Consider the following 24489-nt stretch of genomic DNA (forward strand, 5'->3'; position numbering starts at 1 on the left):
GGTGGATGAGGGAAAGGCTGTGGATGTGGTCTACCTGGACTTCAGTAAAGCCTTTGACACTGTCTCCCACAGCATTCTCCTAGAGAAGCTGGCGGCTCACGGCCTAGACAGGTACACTCTTCGCTGGGTAAAAAACTGGCTGGATGGCCGAGCCCAGAGAGTTGTGGTGAAGGGAGTTAAATCCAGTTGGCGGCCGGTCACGAGCGGTGTTCCCCAGGGCTCAGTACTGGGGCCGGTCCTGTTCAATATCTTTATCAATGATCTGGACGAGGGGATCGAGTGCTCCCTCAGTCAGTTTGCAGATGACACCAAGCTGGGCGGGAGTGTTGATCTGCTGGAGGGTAGGAAGGCTCTGCAGAGGGACCTGGACAGGCTGGATCGATGGGCTGAGGCCAACTGTATGAGGTTCAACAAGGCCAAGTGCCGGGTCCTGCACTTGGGCCACAACAACCCCAGGCAACGCTGCAGGCTTGGGGAAGAGTGGCTGGAAAGCTGCCCGGAGGAAAAGGACCTGGGGGTGCTGGTCGACAGCTGAACATGAGCCGGCAGTGTGCCCAGGTGGCCAAGAAGGCCAACGGCATCCTGGCCTGTATCAGAACTAGTGTGGCCAGCAGGAGCAGGGAGGTGATCGTGCCCCTGTACTGGGCACTGGTGAGGCCGCACCTCGAATCCTGTGTTCAGTTTTGGGCCCCTCACTACAAGAAGGACATGGAGGTGCTGGAGCGTGTCCAGAGGAGGGCAACGGAGCTGGTGAAGGGCCTGGAGAACAAGTCTGATGGGGAGCGGCTGAGGGAACTGGGGGTGTTTAGTCTGGAGAAGAGGAGGCTGAGGGGAGACCTCATCGTGCTCTACAACTACCTGAAAGGAGGTTGTAGTGAGGTGGGTGTTGGTCTCTTCTCCCAAGTAACAAGCGATAGGATGAGAGGAAATGGCCTCCAGTTGCACCAAGGGAGGTTTAGACTGGACATTAGGAGAAATTTCTTTACTGAAAGAGTGGTCAGGCCTTGGAACAGGCTGCCCGGGGAAGTGGTGGAGTCACCATCCCTGGGAGTATTTAAAAGACGTGTAGATGAGGCGCTTAGGGACATGGTTTAGTGGGCATGGTGGTGTTGAGTTGGTGGTTGAACTTGATGATCTTAGAGGTCTTTTCCAACCTTAACGATTCTATGATTCTATGATTCTATGATTCTTTGTCCCCCGAACTTCTTCCTGTCTGTCTTTTCTCTCTCTCTATCCCTCTCTCCCTGCTGCTTCTTTCTCCACTTCTGTCCTGCTCCCTGGCCCTTTTTTTCTCTTGCTGTCCCTCTGACCTGCTTCCTCTTCCATCTTTTCTGTCTTTATTTCTGTTATGGATTTACACACACCGGGCACAGGGTCCGACCCTAGGATCCCGCTGAGAATGCAAAATCCGAGTGAAGGTTTCCAATTACTCTTTTATTAGTTCTCAGGTTACAGCTTGATCTGGGTGCCTCCAGAGGGGGACCCCTACCCCAATTCATGCCTCTCAATTATACCCTACCACCCATCACCTGATCCCCAAGTCCAACTCCAAGTCCCATCACTTAATTCTGGTCGGTGGTCTCTTGATTTCTTACTGATTTTCACTGTCGCTGGGCTTCTTCTGAAGTTACCTCATTCTCATGGAATTGTCTCCTTGGTCCTTATCTTCTTCATTCCACTTGTATCTGCCAGATTCAACCAGTTCTTTGTTAGCAGCATTAGTTTTATCAAAAAGTTTACTCTTGGTCAGATCTTGTGGCCTAAGGCTTCAACTACTTCAGCTACAGATGCTACGCCACTAATGCTAAACGAGACTATTCAGAGAGAAGAATACAGGTAATCAAATTTCTTCTATAACAATTTCTCTGCCCCACTGCCTGTCCCATCATTTCTTGCTATACCCCCCCGTCTAGCCGTCTCTCCCTTTTTTCTGTTCTCTCTTCCTCTGTCCTGCTTCTCGGCCTTTCTTTCCTCTTCCTCCATCTCTGTCCTCCAGCCCATTGCTGTTATTTTTCCTCTTGGTCTCTTTGTCCGGATCTGACCTTCTCTTTAATTCCTAGTCCTTATTTTCTCTCTCCTGTTCACTGTCCTTCTTTTTCTCTCTCTGTCTGTATGTCCCGTTGCCTGTCCCCATCTTTCTCTATCCCTCCTTCGTTCTTCCCCTTCCCCCCCTTTCTCTATCCCTCTGTGCTGCGCCCCAACCCTACTTTTTCTTCCTCCATCTCTCTGCAGGGCTCTTTGTCCCTCTTTTTTTTTATTTCTCCACCTCTCTGGCCTTTTCCCTGCACTTTTCTTTCTTGGCTCCTCAGTCTTTTCCCTCATTTTATTTTTATCTTTCTAGTCCTTCTCCCCATCAGCTTAAGCTGAATGACGAGGTGTCCCTGTGCTCTGGTATTTACCTAGCATTGCCCTAGGGAAGATCTGTGGGTTTAGGGCTAGCGATCATTTGGGAGCTGGTCTCCTTACGTAGAAGGAGGAGCTAGACGTAGTTAAAGCAGAGGTTGTTCCCAGCGGGTGCTCTGTGCGTCCTGTTGAAAGAGCAGGCTGTGGGCCTTATTTGAAGGAAGATTTCTTGTTCTGCGCTTATTGCTCCTAGGGAGGCCACACAGGAGTGGTGTTGGGGTCTGCAGGGACGTGGGGGACCTGCTGTGATTCCTTGTAAATGTGAACTGGACTTCTCTTAATGGACTTGAATGAAACCAGACTGACTGCGTGTGGTTTTCTTCCCCAGCTCCAATTCCAACCTATGTGATTGGCGCTAATAAACAAGAGACCCTGAGCTGTTTTCCAGATGTCAGTGGCTGCCAGTTAGCGGAGAACATCACTTATTTAGGTAAGGGTGCAGCTGGTCTGTGATCAGGGATGTGTACTTGCCTGATGGTGCTTTCATGAACGTTCTCTGGTCTCGCCACTTCAAAGCTCTTCCTTTTCCTAGACTCAGGGTTGAAGGGCTGATAAAATGGGCTCCATAAAATGTGAGAGAGAATGCTGCTTTTTTGTGGTTGTTTTCTAACACTCTCTGAACTCTGGTAAGCAAGAGGAAGAGTGGCTGAAAGAGTCTGTTCTTTGAGAGTAACATGTTCCTGTAGCGTGCCCGTCTTTGTATGGTGAAGGTTTCCTGCCTGCAGTATGATTTTGCTGGGCTGTGAGGCTGCATTGGAGTAGCAGAGGTAAGAAGTGGCATCTTTAAAGGGAATGAAGCTGTAGCAAAACAAGCGGGAAAAGCTAGCTTCTTCCTAGAATGATGCCTGACAAAAACAGTAACAAGTAAAGGCACTTGCAATTGGCTTTTTTATGCAATCTTCATACAGAGCTTTTGATACTGATTGATTCCTGGGAAGCAAGACAGCAGTGAGGAAAGAAAGCTGGGGCTTTTCTTTGCCGTAGGCAGGGTTTGAGCCTTTGCGCTAGAACAGGTCTTCACTACAGTTTACGAACACAGAAAATGAGCTGCCTGTAAAGAAAGTTTCAGCAGAAGTAAGGCTCAATTTGCTCCTCAATTTGTTCAAAAGGGTCCTCTGTACGTAGTGTAAATAAGAGATGACTTGGCAGTGTCTACATCGCAAGTGCGTGCCGGTGTGTTAATGCAGGCCATTGAGATCTTTTCAGGGGTACTTCTGGGCTGCAGGTCGCGTGCCGGAGTGTACCGAGTCCCAGGATGAGCCAGCTCCTGCCGGCAGTTTTAGCTCAGAGGATGTGACAGAATGGAAACCGTCTTTGTTGTGGACCCCAAACACCAGAGGTGCGGATATGTTGCTGATGTCCTCCTGGCACAGAGATGTGGGGAGTTTTGCCAATAGTCCAGTAAGGATTCTGTTTTCTGCTGGAATGGGTTTCCAGAAGGATTTAACAAACAATTGCCTTTCTGCTTGCTGTGGCTATCTGCAGAAGGGCCCTCCTGTTCATTTGGATTTTCCAGCGTAAGGGCTTTGGAGAACTGGCTAAACCGCCTTTCTCTCTGTGGAGATCACTAGCATTTGTGTAGAAAAGTAGAGGTTCAGTCAGTAAAGCTTATAGTGTTGTGCTCAGACCATGGAGCTTTGTCTGCTGGAGATACTGTTCATTTGGACTCATCATTTTCTCAGCTAAGTCCATCCGAGTCTTACAGACTTGAGCCCCTTGGGATCGTGACGTTGTAGTTCGAATGCTCAAGTGGCAATGTTTGGTTTGCTGTTGTTTTGCCAAGGCAAAGCCCATTGCGGGATAATGGTCTCACAAAAAGCCTGGGACTGCAGTCTTCTCAGTAGTCTTCTGTAGCCTTCACGCTGCCAGGGTGTTGATGCTGTTTCATCAGAACTAAAATTCACCCTAATCCTGGGATGTCTTTCCTGCCCTCTCTGGACAGAGTAATCCCTGGTCATTCATGGACTGGTCATGCTCTACCTTCAACCTAGGCAGGTTACTTTTCCTCATTCCCATCTTTTTCTGAAGTAAACATCACAGTTGTGATAATCATGAAAAGGTTGAATTTTTTTTTCTTGCATAAGTATTATTTTATATAATAGCCTCCTCATTTCCTTGTACACATCTTTGGGTGTAAGCTGGTGGGACTGATCGAGAGATCTTTAAACTAGAATCGATGGGGGAAGGGGATACCAACAGCATTGCAGTAGGTAAGCCAAGGGTTGGCATGGCGTCGCCTGAGGGTGGCAACGCTAGTGGGAGCATTTACACTGTTGCTGGGAGCATGGAGGGCTAGGGAGTGTATCTGAAATGCTTGTACACCAACGCACGCGGTATGAGAAACAAACAAGATGAACTGGAAGCCTTGGTCCATTTCCAGAGCTACAATATCATGGGTATTAGCAAGACTTGGTGGAACGAGTCCCACACCTGGAGTGCTGGGATGGAGGGCTACAGGCTGTTCAGGAGGGGTAGGCAGGGCAGGCGAGGTGGAGGTGTTGCACTGTATGTACGGGAGAGGTTTGACTGTACAGCCCTTAGAGTCGACAATGATGTGGCTGAGAGCCTCTGGGTGAGTTTTAGGGGGATGGAAAACTAAGCAGATGTTGTAGTGGGTGTCTACTACCAATTGCCCAGCCAGGATGCCAGCACTGATGAGTTACTCTACAGGCAATTAGGAGGAATTTCTGGATTGGTAGCCCTTGTCCTTACGGGAGATTTCAACTTCCCAGACATAAGCTGGGAATACCATGTTGCTGTTAGAAGGAGATCTGAGAAATTCCTGAAGTTTGTGGGAGAGAACTTCTTGTCACAAGTGCTCAGGGAGCTGACTCGGAAAGATGCCCTCCTAGACTTGCTATTTGTGAATGGAGAAGGACTGGTGGGAGATGTGGTGGTAGGTGGCTGTCTTGGCCACAGTGATCATGAGATGGTTCAGTTTCAAACTGTCAGTGTAATGAGAAAAAAGGACAGCAGAGTTGCCACCCTGGATTTCAAGAGAGCAACTGTTAAACTATTCAGGGAGGTACTTAGCAGAGTCCCCTGGGAATCTGCTTTTGAGGGCTTAGGAGTCGGCAAGTGCCAGTCAGTTTTTAAGGAGCAACTTTGAGAAGCACAAGAGCAGGCAATTCCACTGTGTCGGAAGTCAAGCAAGCGGAGCAGAAGACCAGCTTGGCTGAACAAGGAACTCCTCATGGAGCTCCAGAGGAAAAAGGAATTGTACCATCTCTGGAAGCAAGGTCAGGCTTCACAGGAAGATTACAGAGCCGTGGCTCGCACATGCAGGAGAAGACACGAAAGGCCAGAGCTCAATTAGAGTTGAAACTGGCTGGTGTTGTGTCAGACCACAAGAAGGGTTTTTCTAAATATGTTCATAATAGGAGGAGGTCTAAAGAAAACACTGGAGTGATACTTGTTGAAGATGGTCATCTCAGTAATAGGGATGAAGAAGAAGCGGAGGTGTTCAATGCTTTTTTTGCCTCAGTCTTTAATAATACTGATAGACCTTGGGCTGCCCGGTCCCCTGAGTTGGAGGACCATGTCTGCGGGAACAGTGACTTTCCTTTTGTGAACACTGAAATTGTCAGCGACTAGCTGTATCAGCTGAGTGTTCACAAGTCCATGGGGCCTGGTGGGATTCACCCCAGAGTACTGAAGGAGCTGGTGGATGTTATGGCAGGACCCATCTCGATCGTCTAGCAAAGGTCTTGGGAGTCTCGGAGGTCCCTGCTGACTGGAAGCTAGCCAACGTTATTCCGATTGACACGAAGGGCATGAGGTCAGACCCAGCAAACTACAGACCTGTGAGTCTAACCTCAGCACCTGGAAAAATTACAAAGATCATCTTGGGTGCTATTGAAAGGCATTTTAAAGGACAATGTAATCATCAGGCACAGTCAGCAGGGGTTCACAAAGGGGAAGTCCTGTTTAACTAATTTGATATCCTTCTGTGATAAGGTCACCTGCCTAGTGGGTGAAGGGGAGGCGGTGGATGTAGTTTTTCTGGATTTTAGTAAGGCTTTTGATACTGTCCTTCACAGCATCCTTCTGGACAAGTTGTCCAACTGTGAGATGAGCAGGTTCACGGTGCACTGGGTGAAGAACTGGCTGGACAGCAGGTCTCAAAGGGCTGCAGTCAATGGGGCTACACCTGGCTGGCGACCGGTCACCAGCGGTGTTCCTCAGGGCTCAATCCTAGGGTCAGTTCTGTTCAATATATTTATCAATGATGTAGATGCAGGAGTTGAATGCACCATTAGCAAATTTGCTGATGATACCAAACTGGGAGGTGCTGTTGACTCTCTTGAGGGACAAGGGGCCTTGTGGGGGGATCTAGATAGATGGGAGCATTGGGCAATCATCAACAGCATGAAATGGAACAAGTCCAACTGCTGGATTCTGCACCTGGGACAGAGTAATGCTGGGCACAAGTACAAACTGGGAGAGGAGTGGCTGGAGAGCAGCCCTGCAGAAAGGGATCTGGGAGTGCTGGTCGGCAGCAGGCTCAACAGGAGCCAGCAGTGTGCCCTGGCAGCCAAGAGGGCAAACCGCATCCTGGGGTGCATCAAACACGGCAAAACCAGCCGGTCAAGAGCGGATTATCCCGCTGTATTCAGCATTGGTGCATCCTCACCTGGAGCTCTGTGTGCAGTGCTGGGCACCACCGTTCGAGAAGGATGTGAAGGTCCTCGAATGTGTCCAGAGGAGGGCAACAGAGCTGGTGACAGGGCTGGAAGGCATGTCTTCTGAGGAGCAGCTGAGGACTTTGAGTATGTCTAATTTGGAGAGAAGGAGGCTGAGGGGCGACCTCATTGCTCTCTACAGCTTCCTTAGCAGGGGACGTGGAGAGGGAGGTGCTGATCACTTCACCCTGGGATCCAGGGACAGGATGCCTGGGAATGGTTCAAAGCTGCACCAGCGGAGGTTCAGACTTGACATTAGGAATCATTTCTTTACCGAGAGGGCGTTCAAACAGGCTTCCTGGAGAGGTGGTCAGTGCCCCAAGCCTGTCAGTGTTCAAGAGGCGTTTGGACAATGCCCTTAATAACATGCTTTAACTTTTGGTCAGCCCTGAATTGGTCAGGCAGTTGGACTGGATGAGTAGGTCCCTTCCAGCTGAACTAAGCTATTCTGTTCTATCCTATTCGGTTCTGTTCTATTCCCTGCACTCACCATGAATCCAATAAAGATGAGACTTATTTGCCTGAAATGCCAGGGGTTTTTCCGGTCCAGAAACACTTCCAAGGACACGTCACAAATGTTACAAGTGGAAACAAGATTTTATTCATTTCATTTCATTTCATTTCATTTCATTTCATTTCATTTTTCTTTCATTTCATCCTTTCATTTAATTTCATTTATTCATTTCATACTTCCATGTCATTTCCTTTCATTCCATTTAGTTTAATTTCTTTCTTTCATTTCATTTAATTTCATTGCTTGCATTGCATTTAATTTATTTTTTCTTTTCACGTTTTTCTTTTTATTCTTTCATTTCATTCTTTCATTTTCTTTCATTTTTCATTTCATTTTGTTTCATTTAATTTCATTTCAGCCTTTCATTTAATTTCATTTCTTTCTTTAATTTCGTTATTTCATTTAATTTCCTTTCATTTCATTTCAATTCATGTCTTCATTTAAGCTTATTACATCTTTAATTTCATTCTTTCATTTATTTTCATTTCTTTCACTTCATTCTTTCATGAAATGATGTAATGAAATAATGAAAAGAAATAATGAAAGAATGACAAGAAATAATGAAATTAAATGAAATGAAAGAATTAAATTAAAGAATGGAACAAAACGAAAGAAATGAAATTTATTGAGAGAAACTAAATGAAAAAATGAAATTAAATGAAAGAATTAAATGAAATTAATGAAATGAAATCAAAGAACGAAATGAAAAGATGAAATGAAATTAAACGAAAGACAGAATGAAGTCAAATGAAAGAATGCAATGAATTGAAAGAATGCAATGAAATTATATGATAGACTGAAATGAAATTAAAGAATGAAATGAAACGAAAGTATGAATATAAAATGAAATCATTAAATGAAATCTAGAATTGAAATGAAACAATGAAACAAAATGAAAGAATGAAATAATGAAAGGAAATAATGAAATAATGAAATAACAACATAATGCTATAATAAAATGAAATAATGAAAGAATGAATTGAATGAAATGAAATTAAAGAAACGAAATTAAAGAATGAAATGAAATGGCATGACTTGAAATGAAATTAAATAAAATTAAAATGAAATTAAAATCATGAAATGAAAGAATGAAATAAAAAATGAAATGAAAGAATGAAATACTAAAATAATTAAATGAAATAATGAAAGAATGAAATGAAAGAACGAAATGAAATGAAAAATGAAATGAAAGAATGAAAGAATAAAAAGAAAGTGAAAAGAAAAATCGAAATAAAATGAAAGAATGAAATGAAATTAAATCAAATCAAATGACATGAAAGAATGAAATGAAATGAATAAATAAAATGAAATGAAAGAATGGCATGAAAGAAAAATGAAATTAAATGTAAAGCAAGCATGAAATAAAATATAAGGAAATTATGAAATGAATTGAAATGAATGAATGAAATAATGAAATGAAAGAAAGAATGAAATAATGAAAGAAAGAATAAAATACTGCAATAATGAAATGCTGAAATTTAAATGAAATGGTGGGAAAAAATGAAAAGAAAGAAATGAAATTAAATAATGAAATGAAATTAAATGATAGAATAAAGGGAAAGAATGAAAGAATGAAATGAAATTAAATGATAGATTAAAATAAAATGAAAGCATGAAATGAAAGCATGAAATGAAATGAAAGAAATGAACTTAAAGTGTAAAATTAAAGAATGAAATGATAGAATGAAGTTAAAGAATGAAAGAATTTAATTTCATTCTTTCATTTCATACTTTCTTTCCAGTCTTTCATTTCATTTCATTCTTTCATTTCATTCTTTCATTTTATTTGTCTATCATTTAATTTCATTTTTTCATTTCATTTCATTCTATGTCTATTCATTCTTTCACTCTTTCACTTCATTCTATCATTTCATTTCATTCTTTCATTTGTTTTCGTTTCATTCCTCCTTTTCATTCATTCATTTCATTCTTTCATTTAATTTCATTTCATTCTTTCACTTACTTTCATTCTTTCATTTTATTTAATTCCATGCCATTTCTTTAATTTCATCAATTCATTTCATCATTTCATTTTATTTCTTCATTTCAATTTCATTTTTCATTTCATTTTTTCATTATTTTGTTATTTTATTATTTCCTTTCATAATTTTATTATTTAATTTCATTTCATGATTTCATTCCATTTAATTCTTTTATTTCATGATTTCATTTAATTTCATTATTTCATTACTTCATTTCATTCTTTCACCAATTCTTTCATTTCATTGTTTAATTTCATACTTTCATTTAATTCCATTCTTTCATTTAATTCCATTTCATTCTTTCATTCCAATCTATCATTTAATTTCAATTCATTCTTTAATTTCATTCTTTCATTTCATTCATTTAATTTCATTTTATTTCATTCATTTCATTTCAGTTCAATTAATTTCTTTTCTTTTCATTTCATTATTTCTTGTCATTCTTTCATTCTTTCATTATTTCACTATTTTGTTATTTCTTGTCATTATTTAATTCTTTCATTTCACCATTTCATGAAAGAATGAAGTGAAAGAAATCAGATGAAATGAAAGAATGAAATTAAGTTAAAAAATTAAATGAAAGGAAATGAAAACATGATATGAAAAAATGAAAATGAAAGGAATGGAAAGAATGAAATGAAACGAAACGAAATGAAATGAAATGAAATTAAATGAAAGAATAAAAACTAGTTAAAAAATGAAATGAAAGGAAATGCAAAAATGAAATTAAAAAATAAAATGAAAGAACGAAATGAAAGAATGAAATTAAATGAAGGAATAAAAAATGAAATGAAATTGAAAGAATGAAAAGAAAGGATGAAATGAAAGAATGAAATTAAAGAATGAAATGAAATGAATGAATGAAAGAATGAAATGAAATGAAAGAATGAAATGTAAGAAAGAACGAAATATTGAAATAATAAAATTAAATGAGATGATAATAATGAAAGAATGAAAGATGAATGAATGAAATAATGAAAAGAAATAAGAAATTCGTTTCATTTCTTTCATTTAATTTCATGCTTTCGTTTCATTCTTTCTTTTTCATCTATCGTTTAATTTAATTTATTTTGTTTAATTTCATCCTTTCATTACATTTCATTCTTTTTATTTCCTTTCATTTCATTCTTTCACGCTTTCACTTCATTTTGTCATTTCATTTCATTCTTTCATTTAATTTCATTTCACGTCATTATTTCAGTATTTTATTCTATCTTTAATTTCATTATTTCATTCATTTAATTTAATTTCATTCTTTTCTTAAATTTCATTTTTCTTTATTTCGTTTCATTTATTCATTTAATTTTGTTTAATTTCATTCTTTAATTTTATTTTATTTCATTTCATTTTTTATTTTCACTTCATTTTTATACTTTCATTAATTTTATTCTTTCATTATTGCATTTAATTATTTCAGTATAACATTCTTTCATTTCATTTTTTTATTTAATTCTTTCTTTTAATTTCATTTTATTCTTTTATTTCATTAATTTAATTTCCTTTCATTATTTGATTTCATTTCATTTCATTTCATGACTACAGTTAATTTTATTATTTCATTTCTTTTAATTGCATTTAATTTCATTTCATTATTTTCATAATTTTTCATTTCATAATTTATTTCATTATTTCATTATTTAATGTCATTTCATTTCATGATTTCATGTCATTTTATTCTTTAATTTCATTTCATTTCATTTCATTCTTTCAATTCATTCTTATTTCACTATTTCATCTCATTATTACATTATTCCGTTATTTCATTATCTCATTTTTTTCATTCTTTCATTTAATTTCATTTCATTCTTTCATTAATTCTTTTGTTTCATTATTTCATTTCAAACTTTCTTTTCATTCTTTGATTTCATTATATTCTTTAATTTAATTTCTTAAATTTCATTTCAATCTATCATTTATTTTCCATTCATTTCTTCTTCTTTTAATTCTTCCAATTCATTTCATTCATTTCATTCTTGAATTTCATTCTTTCATTTCATTTGTTCATTTAATTTCATTTTTCATGTAATTTCATTTCATTCTTTCATTCTTTCATTTAATTATTTTCATTTCATTCTTTCATTTCAATTTTATTTCATTCTTTCATTTCCTTCATTTAAAAAAAAAAGATTTTCATTTCATGGTTTTAATTTTATTTCATGGTTTCATTTAATAATTTAATTTCCTGATTTCATTTCACTTCATGTAATTTCATTTCATTCTTTCAATTCATTACTTCATTGTTTCTTTTTTTTATCATTATTTCATTACATCATTTCATGAAAGAATGAAGTAAAAGAAATTAAATTAAATGAAAGAATGAAATTAAGTTAAAAAATGAAATGAAAGAATGGAATGAAAGGAATGGAAAGAATGAAATGAAATGAAAGAATGAAATGAAATGAAATGAAATGAAATGAAGCAATAAAAAAAGAAATGATAGGAAAGGAAAGGAAAGGAAAGGAAAGGAAAGGAAAGGAAAATGAAAGAATGAAAAGAATGTATTAAATGAAAGAATGAAATTAAAGAATGAAATGAATGAAATTAAATTACATGAAAGAAATGAAATTAAATGAAAGAAATGAAATTAAACAAATGAAATTAAATGAATGAATGAAATAATGAAATGAAAGATATATTGAAATAATGAAATGAAAGAATGAAATAAAATGAAATTAAATGGAAGAATGAAATGAGAGAATGAAATTAAATGAAACTAAATTCAGGAAATAACCTTTCATTTAGTAATTTCATTTCATTTCATTCTTTCATTAAATTTCATTTATTTCAGAATTTCGTTCTTTCTTTAATTTCATTATTTCATTCTTTATTTCATTCATTCCTTTCATTCCTTTAATTTCATTCTTTCATTTAATTTTATTTCATTCTTTAATTTCATTTCCTTATTTCATTTCCTTGTTTCGTTTCATTCCATTTCATTCCATTTTTTCATTTAATTTCAGTCTTCCATTTCATTCGTTCATTTCCTTTCATTTCATTCTTTCGATTTAATTTCATTCTTACCATTCCTTTCATTGCATTCTTTCATTTCATTTGTTCATTTCATTTTTTAACAATTTCATTCTTTCATTTCATTCTTATATTTTTCATTTCTTTCTATAATTTCCTTTCATGTCATTCTTTCACTTAATTTCATTCTTTCATTTAATTTCATTTTATTTAATTTCTTAATTTCATTTCAGTCTTTCATTTTAATCTCTCATCCTTTCATTCTTTCATTATATCATATCATTATTTCATTCTCTCACATAATTTAATTCTTTTATTTCCTTTCATTTCATCCTCTCCTCTCCTCTCCTCTCCTCTCCTCTCCTCTCCTCTCCTCTCCTCTCCTCTCCTCTCTCTCCTCTCCTCTCCTCTCCCCTCTCCTCTCCTCTCCCCTCCCCTCCCCTCCCCTCCCCTCCCCTCCCCTCTCCTCTCCTCTCCTCTCCTCTCCTCTCCTCTCTTCTCCTCTCCTCTCCTCTCCTCTCCTCTCCTCTCCTCTCCTCTCCTCTCCTCTCCTCTCCTCTCCTTTCTCCTTTCCTCTCCTTTCTCCTCTCCTTTCCTTTCCTTTCGCCTTTCCTTTCCTTTCGCCTTTCCTTTCCTTTCCTTTCCTCTCCTTTCCTTTCCTCTCCTTTCCTTTCCTCTCCTTTCCTTTCCCCTTTCCTCTCCTTTTTCCTCTCCTCTCCTCTCCTCTCCCCTCCCCTCCCCTCCTCTCCTCTCCTCTCCTCTCCTCTCCTCTCCTCTCCTTCTTTCCTCTCCTTTCCTCGCCTCGCCTCACCTCGCCTCGCCTCGCCTCACCTCTCCTTTCCTTTCCTTCTTTGAATTCATTCTTTCATTCATTCATTATTTCATTTTTTCATTTCATTATTTCATTTTTTCTTTCATTTCATTAGTTCATAGTTTTATTACATTTCATTCTTTCATTTATTCATTTGATTTCTTTCATTTTTCTTTCCTTTCATTCGTTTTATATAATTTAATTTCTTTGTTTAATTTCATTCTTTCATTTAATTTAATTTCATTCCTTCATTTTATTTAATTTCATTCTTTCATTTCATTCTTTCATTTCCTTCTTCCATTTTATTTTATTGTTTCATTTAATTTGATTTCAGTATTTAATTTCCTTTTATTTCAGTATTGCATTTTATTTCTTTCGTTCTTTTTCCTTCATTTCATTCCATTATTTCATTTCAGTCTTCAATTTAATTTCATTCTTTTAATTTATTTCATTTCATTTAATTTCATTCTTTCATTTCTTTTTATTTCATTCTTTCATTTTTTCCTTCTTTCACTTCATTCTATCATTTAATTTCATTCTTTCATTTAATTCTTTCATTTTTTTGCATTTCTTTCATTTCATTTAATTCCATTTCATTTCTTTTCATTTAATTAAGTATTTTGTTTTCTTTCATTTCATTCCATTCTTTCATTTCATTGTTTCATTTCATCCTTTCTTTTCATTCTTTCTTTTCATTTAATTTCATTTCATTCTTTCATTTTATTTAATTTCATTCTTCCATTTCATTCTTTCACTTCATTCTTTTATTTTATTTCATTTCATTTTTCATTTAATTTCATTCTTTCATTTAATTTCATTCCTTCATTTCATTGCCTTTGATTCTGTCATTTCATTCTTTCATTCTTTCATTTTATTTATTTCTTTTATTTTCATTTAATTATTTCATTTTATTATTTAATTTCATTATTTCATTTCGTTCTTTAATGCTTTCATTTTTTCATTCTTTCATTACATTCATTATTTCATTATTTCATTTCATTATTTCATTTTTTCATCATTTTATTGTTTCATTTCATTCTTTCATTCTTTCTTTCACTTTCATTTCATAATTTTTTCATTTCATTCTTTCATTTCTTCATTTTATTTCATTCTTTCATTTGTGTTTTATTCTTTATTTCATTTAATTTCATTTCATTCTTTCATTTCATTTTTTTCATTTCTTTTTTTCATATGTTTCATTTCATTTCTTTCATTTCGTTTCATTCCATTTCATTTCATTTCATTTCATTATTTCATTTCATTTCATTTCATTTCATTTCATTTCATTTCGTTCATTCATTTCATGATTTCATTTCATTTCAAAAACCCTTCCTCTCCCCAGATGCAGGCCATCTTTGTGGTACATAAGCAGCAGGAAGCAACCTAGCCAAAATGGACCAAAGGAGTCCTGACAAGTGGTCATGCTCAATGCTGCAAAGGAAGGCAAAACCCCCCCGGGACCAGTGCCGATCTGCCCCGGGGGAAAATTCCCTCCTGACCCCAAAGCTGGCCATCGGCTCTTCCCTGAGCAAGCGAGCAAGACCCGCCTCCTCGTCCCACAGGCTGCTCGTGCCTCCCAGAAGATGCCCAACCCCTATTCCCCATCAACCTGGAGCCACCTCAGAGGCTTCTGAGAGTGGCAAAATGCCCGCAGCCTGATCGACCTTGCGGGCAAGAATCCTTCCCACGCCTGGCAGGACGCCAGTGGGTGCTCCAAAGCACTGGGACCCCTTGCAACATCTGTGCATCCCATTTCTTATGTCTGGCTCTGCGGGGGACGGATAAGGATGGTGAGCTCTGCAGTGCCCCTCAAGAAGGCATTCCTTTGGTCTTGCTGCCGCTATCCAGCTGCAAAGAACTTCCATCCATCAGATGACTTTGAACGTGGCCCCGCTGGGAGCTAGCCTTGCAGCAGAGAACCTCCAGGGGCCTCGTCCAGCCTCTGGTCTTCCTCTCTCAGCCCCCTCCAATTAATTCCACCAGCTTCTCAAGGGCTTCCTCTCGGACGTCTTCGGGCTGCCCCTGGGCCAGCTCTGTCCTGATGGCGAAGCCAGGCAGGCTGGCAGCTGGACACAGGAGGATGCCCCCTTTATCCTGCCCCGGGACATTGTGACTGCTGCATTGCTGGGTGGTGGCAACATGGGGTGACGGGGCCCCCCATGCGCAGCCCCGCCTGCCACCGCCCCGCCCGCCACCCTTCCACCCAGTATCCTTCGGAGGAAGGCCTTTGGGTGCTGGCCCCGAGGCAGCCCCTGTGCCCAGGAGGCCCCGGGGGCTGTCCCTGCCCTTGGTGGGCAGGCACTGGGCACAGCTGCTGGGCGTCCCTGACGCGTCCTCTGCCCCTCGGCTCCCAAGGACAAACCTAGTGCTGTTCCTCTTCTCTCAGGCCATGGCAGGGACCACCCCTGTTAGCCTCCCTCTCTGTGCCAGACCCAACGTTCATGAGGCCACGCAGCAAGGAGGACCAGGGACTTGATCTGGCTGGACACAAACCCTTTCCGTGGGCATAGGCGGGGGGTGATTTTGGCAGCCGCAGCCACAGTAACCATAGGCTGGGATGGATGGTGCCAATAGACCGTCACGGAAATAGCACAGGCTTTGAAAAACAAGTGAGGGGAGGTTACACCGCTGTGATGGACACTTTGGTCATTTTCAGACCTAGAACATTTGGATCTGTGCCCAAAGCACAATGAGGCAAATGATGACTCTTCCAAACTGTAAAAATTGCCCAGTGCTGCTATCGCCATCACATCCCCTTTTCCCACTGAAACCAAGCTGCGCAGTTGGCCGTGTTTATATGGGATACAAAACGTGCTTCAGCTGCAGGGTAAAACTTTCAGAGCTCATTTCTGACTTTAACCTTTCTGAGAGTTACTTGCCTACCTCAATTGATGGGAAGATGTTCAGATCTTATCTAAAACCCTGGCAAATCTCTTTTTCCTTTAGGATTTAGTATTTTGAATACTGAAAGAGTAAGGTAGGTACTATTCTTGTCATTTTGTACATTGGTGCCAAAATTGGTATGTATGTTCAGAGTACGTAAATAAGGGCATTTATACCATACAAATTCATTTGGTTATGGTGACGCCAGAGTTGAAAGAAGGGGGTTCAATTCCCTCTACATGAACTTTGCAGCGACGTTGAAAGCATGCATACAGCCTTTTCTGGCTCATGGGTGCCATGAAATCCAGAATATGACGAGGACAAGGAAACCTAGATTTCTTGAACGATGGTTTTCTGCAATTTAAATTTAAAAGTCCTGACCATGAACTTCATGTTCATTTGATGACATAAAAGCATGAAGGGTGGAGCCTGAGAGATGTGTTAATGAGGCTTTCACCCATCAGTCGCCTGCTGGAGTCCGGCTCCACGCAGTCACGACCAGCAGATCTAGCCCTCCGCCAGCCGGCTGTGCAATCGGCACACTGTGTGGGTGGGCTCTGAACATGACACTGGTGATGTCAGCCTAGTTGTTTTCAGAAGGGTGTCTGCCTCCTAGGGAAGAAAATAACCACAGCTGGAATTAACTGAGCTTCTATTTTGGAAGTTTCATTGGAAAAAGTGCCAAATCAGCCCAGACACTGAAAAAGCTACAAGAGACGAAACACTGGTGGGTCAGTGCGATGCAGTTCATGGCACTGCTATCTGTGGGGATGTGCTTTACTCTCCAGGAGTGTGAATAAAGGTTGCCAAGTTTTTAAATAATTTCTGCAGGCATTTAGTGAAGAGGAAGGTTGTGGCTGATAATGCTGATATGGGCAAGGAGGTGGCTGGCCAGGTGGCCATCCGACACTAAAAGGCTGTCTTTAAAGAGTCCCTTCATTCCTGTAAGATAGCTGTAACGAAGGACTGAAGATTTTGCTTTTTATACGCCCACCTAAAACCATCTGAGAATGTTGGTTGATGAAATTACTGATGATGCTATTCAGATACAAAGGAACTTTATTTTTAATTAATAAACTATGAAAAACAATCTTCTAGCACACACATAGTAATTAGTTTGGAAAACTGATGCAATGAGTGCAGAAAGCTGCCAGACTATGTCTATTCAGTTAAAGAATCTCAACATTTTGATGCAAGCTGAGTGTGATGAGACGGGTCTTTGCATGTCTCAAACGTGGATCCGGTAGATCAGCAGGGCAGAGCGAGGCTAGAGACAAATTCCCCTGCCATGAGTGCCCCCTGCCTTTAAGAAGCAAAGATTTCAAACAACATGGGATTTATGAGCTCAAACCTATGCTTTGAGTTATGCTTGAAAATGAACCGGTAGCCAGTGCGTTTTAAGACCATGCTTTCCTCTCTGCAAAGGGCTGCGCAAAGCAGATGAATGCTGACATAGCACATCCTGAAACAATTAGCTATAGCTGTACTAATTGCCTTCCCGTACTGGGGCAAAACATAATACAGGAATGCAATCCCGTAAATTTGGCCCCACCATTTAAGAAGGATGTTAAGGTACTTTAATGTTTCCAGAGGAGGGCAATAAAGCTGGTGGCAGGGCTGGAAGGCATGTCCTCTGAGGAGCGGCTGAGGACTCTGGGTTTGTCTCGTTTGGAGAGAAGGAGGCTGAGGGGTGACCTCGTTGCTGCCTGCAGCTTCCTGAGGAGGGGACATGAAGAGGGAGGTGCTGATCTCTTCTCCCTGGGATGCAGGGACAGGATGCCTGGGAATGGTTTGAAGTTGTGCCAAGGGAGGTTCAGACTTGACATGAGGAAGCATTTCTTTACCAAGAGGGTGTTGAAGGCTTCCTAGAGAGGTGGTCAATTCCCCATACTTGTCAGTGTTTAAAGAGACGTTTGGCAATGCCCTTAATAACACGCTTTAACTTTTGGTTAGCCCTGAAATTTGCGTTCTGGGATTTTTCTTTTCTTTCTTCTCTTGAGCAGAGTAACCCTCTGTGGCCCCTGAGAACTGTGGGTGGTGGTGTTGCAGCTGCTCCAGGGGACAGGAGTTTTGTGTCCAGGACGATGCTCGGGGTGGGTCAGCATGCGAGGTGAGATGCTGGGCGGCAGCGCCACTGGGAGCTGCACCATGCCTTGCTGATGCGAATGGGCCTGTGCCTGCCTAGGGTTAAGAGCAGCTCCCACCACCCCAGCAGCATCGCTGGGACTGCCCTAAGGTGGGGCTCAGCCCCGCTGACCCTCGGCACTGGGGGACTGCCCCAACAGGGACCTCACCCGGCACCTTCTGCAAGCCAGACCCGGAAAGGTCATGCCGCTTCCCAAAGGCGCCATTGGCTGCATTGGCCCCAAGTTGTGGAGCTCAGATGGGAAATGGTCAATAGAGAGAGATGAGGTTTCCAGGCACTTTCTGGCTGGTGCAGTGAATTTTTTATTTTATTTTTTCCTCCCTTCCTGGTCTTGCAGCTGCTCAAGGTGCAGCCAAACAAGGGTCCCTGCATGGCCTGCAGCTCCCTCCCTTGGCACTATTTGGGCTGGCAGTGACTCGGCCCTGGGACAGCTTGGTGCCCTTCAGGGTTCACCGGCTCTGATTCTGGGCTCAGCGGGGCTTTTCCACCTGTGGGTGCACAGGTTCAGAGATGACCCAGAAAAGGTAGTCCACACTATTCAGCGTATCCTCAGAGTATATGATCCAACTTGGGCAGATGTCCAACAATTATTTGTGTTTACCCCAGATGGACATATACAAATCCAGAAGCATAATCAAAGATGGGCTGCAGAAGCTGCTGAGAGAAGACTATGGCCGAGGGCAGGCCGGGGTGAGATCATACTACAGAAGCAGGGAAGAACACCTTGAGACAATGTAGAGATGGACTTTTAGAATCCCTGGAGAGAGCAGGATGAAAAACAACAACTTGGAGTAAAGTGAGGGAATGTCAGCAAGGGTCAACAGAGCACCCATCCCATTTCTATGCTCAATTAGCTGCACAAATTAGAATGTAGAGGGGTGAACCCTGAAAATCCTCAAAAACAATCATTACTTGCTTCCCTTTTTCTTGACCAATCCGCTCCCGACATCCACAAATATTTTTCCAGACATGCTCCAAGATGGCAAGGGAAAGGAATAGATGAAATTGTTGGCATAGTGACTTTTGTCTTTTAATGGCAGGGAGGATAAACAGGAGAAATTGAGAAAAAAAATAACAGGAGCAAAAAGTTCCCTTGCTAGCCACAGCCCTTAGGGGTCCAGGATCCTTCTTCCTTAGAACAAGGGAGCAAGGGCAAGCATGTGGTAAACCACGAGGACTTTTTATCCCCTGAAATTTCCTGAGCCGATGCTGCAACTATTGTAGGTGATTAGGACACTGGGAAAAAGATTCCCTCTATAAGCCCTGTTTTTCTCCGACACCACAATCTATGCTCGGTTTAACCGTGACTTCGGAATTCAATTCCCCTACACCTGCACAAGAACATAATTGCACCCAAGATTGACAATTACTTGGAACCTGTTATGCAGCAACCATGAATAACGCCCACATAATTTTAAGTACTGTAAACCCACAAGAGCTCCAACTGACCCTTCAGGTGTGTGTGTGGGAAGGTTACTTGTGCCCATTAGGTACAGGCACTACACATTTGGCTCTAAACAAACGACCACAAAACATGAACACAGTGGGACAAATATATATCATAGGAATTGAAGGAAGCCCCCAACACGTACCCTTGTTAGAAGGCCACCCCTCCAGGTAGGGCCCCTATCAGTTACACGTTCTTTTATACTACTTGAAAACAGCCCAACCAATTTGTTAGGGAGAGATTTACTCTGCAAATTGCAGGCAAATTTAAACTGTCCCCCTAGGGCATCCAGCTCAGGATACATTTCAAGAATTTATCTAAATTAGTTGCCACATTACAGGAAGGCCCTAGAGACTTCACCCTACCAAAAGAGCTACAAAAACTCCCACCCCATATTTGGGGGTGGGATCCCACTGAAGTAGGACTCCTAAAATTCACAAAAGCGGTTATCCTGTGAACTAAAGAGAGTCCCCCACCTTCACTCAAACAATATCCATTATCCCATGAAGCCATTGAAGGGGTATCGCCTCTAATCCAAAGCTTTTTATACCAAGGGATATTAAAAGAATGCCAGTCACCATGTAACACCCCTATTCTGCCCATGAACAAAAACCTAAACCAGGCGTAGACCTGTCTACCAATTTGTACAGGATCTAAAAAACATCAACAAATGCGTAGAAATACCCCACCCAACAGTGCCCGATCCATCAACTATTATCACCTTAATCCCCTCAAATTCTAAATTTTATACTCTAATTGATTTATGCACAACATTCTTTAGCATCCCCATTCACCTGGATTCCCAATATATTTTTGCCTTTACTTGGATGTCAGGGCAAGTTACTTGGACCCCATCACCTCAAGGATTTGCAGAGTCACCAACTATTTTTTTCAGATATTGCTTAAAGATTTACAAGAGAGAAAACTTCCAGAGCAATCTGTACTAGTACAATATGTTGATGATTTACTAATAGCTAGTCCTGACTCCAATACATGCAAAATCGATACTCTAGCATTATTGACTGTGTTGGCTGATAAAGGTCACAAAGTTTCTCCTAATAAACTCCAATTATGTAAATCAAAAGTAGAATATTTAAAATATATCTTAGAAGAAGGAACTCGACTTTTAACCCCAAATCGCGTCCAAGCAACCCAAAATATTCTACACCCACAAACTAAAAAACAGATGTGAGCCTTTTGAGGAGCTGTAGGATTTTTTAGGCCATGGATCACTAATTGTGGAGAATTAGCGGAGCACTCCTCGACAGTATACATCAGGATCAAGCAGAACTTTTGCAATGGAGCATGGACCAGATGACTGCCTTTGAAAAACTTAAATGAACTTATTGACAGCCCCTGCACTTGGCCTTCCAAGTTATGATAAACCTTTTACCTTATGCATACGTGAAAGAGAAGGAACCACCTCTGAGGCACTGACAGAAGAACTAAGGGGGCAACCAAGGCCTGCAGCATATTACTCTATGCAATTAGATCCAGTCATGTAAGGATCTATCCCTTCCATGTGTGCTGTGGCTGCCACAGCTGCTTTAATAGACAAAGTGAAAATTATAGTCCTAGGACACCCCCTAGAATTTCAAGTACCCTGTGAAGTTGAAACAATCTTGACAAATCATGTAACTCTAGCTTTGTCGCCTCAATGCCTTCATACATATGAAGCAACACCCTTAAAAGCTGACAACATTACACTGAAACATCCAGATTCCTTACTTCCACTACCACACAAAGGATGTCTGCATCACGATTGTATAGAAGTCATACAAGAATCTGGAAAAAACAGAGAAGACAACCAGGCTTGATTCTATATGTTAACGGCTCATATCATAAAATCATATCATAGAATCATTTAGGTTGGAAAAGACCTCTAAGATTATCAGATCCAACCGTCAACCCAACACCACCATGCCCACTAAACCATGTCCCTAGGCACCACATCTACACGTCTTTTAAATACTTCCACGGATGGTGACTCAACCACTTCCCTGGGCAGTGGTTGACCGCTCTTTCAGTAAAGAATTTCTCCTAATGTCCAATCTAAACCTCCCTTGGTGCAACTTGAGGCCATTTGCTCTCGTCCTATCGCGAGTTACTTGGGAGAAGAGACCAACGCCCACCTCACTACAACCTCCTTTCAGGTAGTTGTAAAGAGCATCGAAATGGACATGAGTGATTTGATTGGTATACAGAACTGTATTGTAAACATATATAAACCCTGCTTTTCTCGGTATCAGAGTCCCCCATGCATTAGGCTGGGGAACCACTATGCACACAGCTAAAATATAAATGAATAAATTCCCTTGGTAATTCTATGCTAAGTATCCTTGCCTCTCTCCTTGGCTGGCGAAGAACTGACATTTACAGGAAAAAGGAAGGAACAGGAGGCAACAGGAGCCAAAAGGGGTGGGAGGACGCAAAAGGAGGCAACATGAGGTGGCAACAAGAGGGGGAGAAGGAGGAGGAGGCAAAATGAGGCAAGAGGAGGAGGCAACAGGAGGCAAGAGAAGGAGGAGGAGGAGGAGACTACTGAAGGCAACAGGAGGAGGAGGAGGAGAAGTAAAAAGAAGGACACAGGAGGGAACACAAGACAACAAGAGGCAACAGGATGGAAGAGAAGGAAGAGGCAAAAGGAAGCAACAGATAGAAACGGGAAAACATGAAGCAACAGCAGGAGGAGGCAACAGGAGCCAGCAGAAGGAAACAGGAGGAGGAGGAGGCAACATGTGACAATAAGAGGCAGGAGGAGGAGAGGAGGGCAACAGGAGGAAATAGGAGGAGCAGGAGGAGGAGGAGGAATAGAATTCAACAGGAGGAGGAGGAGGCAACATGTGACAATAAGAGGCAGGAGGAGGAGAGGAGGGCAACAGGAGGAAATAGGAGGAGCAGGAGGAGGAGGAGGAGGAGGAATAGGATTCAACAGGAGGAGGAGGATGCAACACGAGGAGGAGCAGGCAACAGGAGGATACAAGAGGCAACAGGCAAAGGAGGAAGAGGAGAAGGAGCAGGAGGAGGCAACAGAAGGAGGAGTAGGCAAAGCCTCACTTTTAGGGTACAAACCCTCATTTATAAGTTCCAAAGCCCCCTTTTAACGTCCAAAGACTCATTTGAAGGGCCCAGCGCATCATTTTTAAGGCCCAAAGTCTGATTTTGAAGATCCTCATTTTTAAAGTCCCAAGCCTTATTTACAGGTTCCAAATTTGTCTTTTATTAACAACAGCCTTTTTTTTAGGACACACACGTTCATTTTTAGGGTCTAAACCCTCACTTTTATGGCAGAAAACCTCATTTTAGGCTCCAAAGCCTCATTTTTATGGTCCAAAGACTCCATTTCAGTTTACAAAGTCTCATTTTTAGAGTCCAAAGCCACAGTTTTAGTTTCCAAAGCCTCCAAAGGCTCAGTTATAGGATTCAGCCGGTTGTTTTTAGGTCCAAGCCACATCATAAGTTTCCAAACCCTCATTTTTATGGTCCAAACCCCTCTTTTAGGACTCAAAGCTTCATTTTTAGGGTCCAAAACTTTGATTCTAGCATTGAAAGCCTCCTTTTTATGGTCCAAACCCTCATTTTTATGGTTGGCAGGTCCCATACCCAGCTCCCTGCCTGCTGACACCGCAGGCATCCATATCCCTGGCCCTGACGTGCACTTTGGGGGAAGGCTGGCCCCAGGACAGTGCGGTGCAGGGCTGGGTTGCAGCCCTCAGGTGGCCTCACTCCCAAACGGACAAAGTTCCTAAATTCCTGGGAACTGGGTATGGTGGGAGGTAAGCAATCTCTAACCGCATCCAGAGAGGTCTACGAGCATCCCTCTGGCACCTTGCTGGCAATAACCTCCACACACAAGACGACAGTTGTCCTCAGAGAGCTGCTCCTGGCTTCTTTGACAACCCTTCTCTGCACTAACACTTCCAGGTTTGGCTGCTGACAGGACGTGCAAGAGCGGGCTCTGGGGGAAGAGCCTGCAGGCACACAGTGATTCTGACTGGTGACACCGCGTGACCACGGGACAGTAATTACCTGCTGTGCCGGTTTCTTGCATCACCTCTCTTTCTTCATCTGAGACTGGCACTGTGTGACTGCTTCCCTTCTGAAAGGCACAGTCTCACAGTCTGTCTCTTTAGAAAGAAAGTGGAACAGTTTAATTAGAAGTAACCATTCCTCATCAGGAACACGATACCTTCAGGAGGCAATACTCTCCAAACACATAAATAAAGCTTAGAAACAAAGCCTGGGCTTTTGGGGGTGCATCTAGTCCAAGCAATGTGTCATTCATAGAGAAAAAATTAAGCACATGACACTTTTCACTCTACCAGTACAGACAGCAAAACCTGACCTGCTGGGAAACCAAGAAATTGCATGTGGTCTTCTTGTTCACATTACATGTAGTGCATTTTGACAAACTGCAAGATGATGTTAAATTACTTCCTTCAAAGAAGATGGTAAAAAGCTGCAGCCAGTTCATCTGGGGAAAGAGCCCTTCTGAGAAGCACGTCCCACCATGCCAACTCCATCACCCAAGAAGGGTAACAGACACACACAGTGGACTGAACTCCGAGCTCTTGCAACCATGTTCTGGGCAATTTCACAAGTGGCAGTGAAGAGCCCACTGTCCCCCAAAACAAAAGCAAAACCACAGCCAAAT

This window comes from Calonectris borealis, chromosome 27 (genome assembly GCF_964195595.1).
Source record: "Calonectris borealis chromosome 27, bCalBor7.hap1.2, whole genome shotgun sequence".
In the NCBI taxonomy this organism is placed as follows: domain Eukaryota; kingdom Metazoa; phylum Chordata; class Aves; order Procellariiformes; family Procellariidae; genus Calonectris; species Calonectris borealis.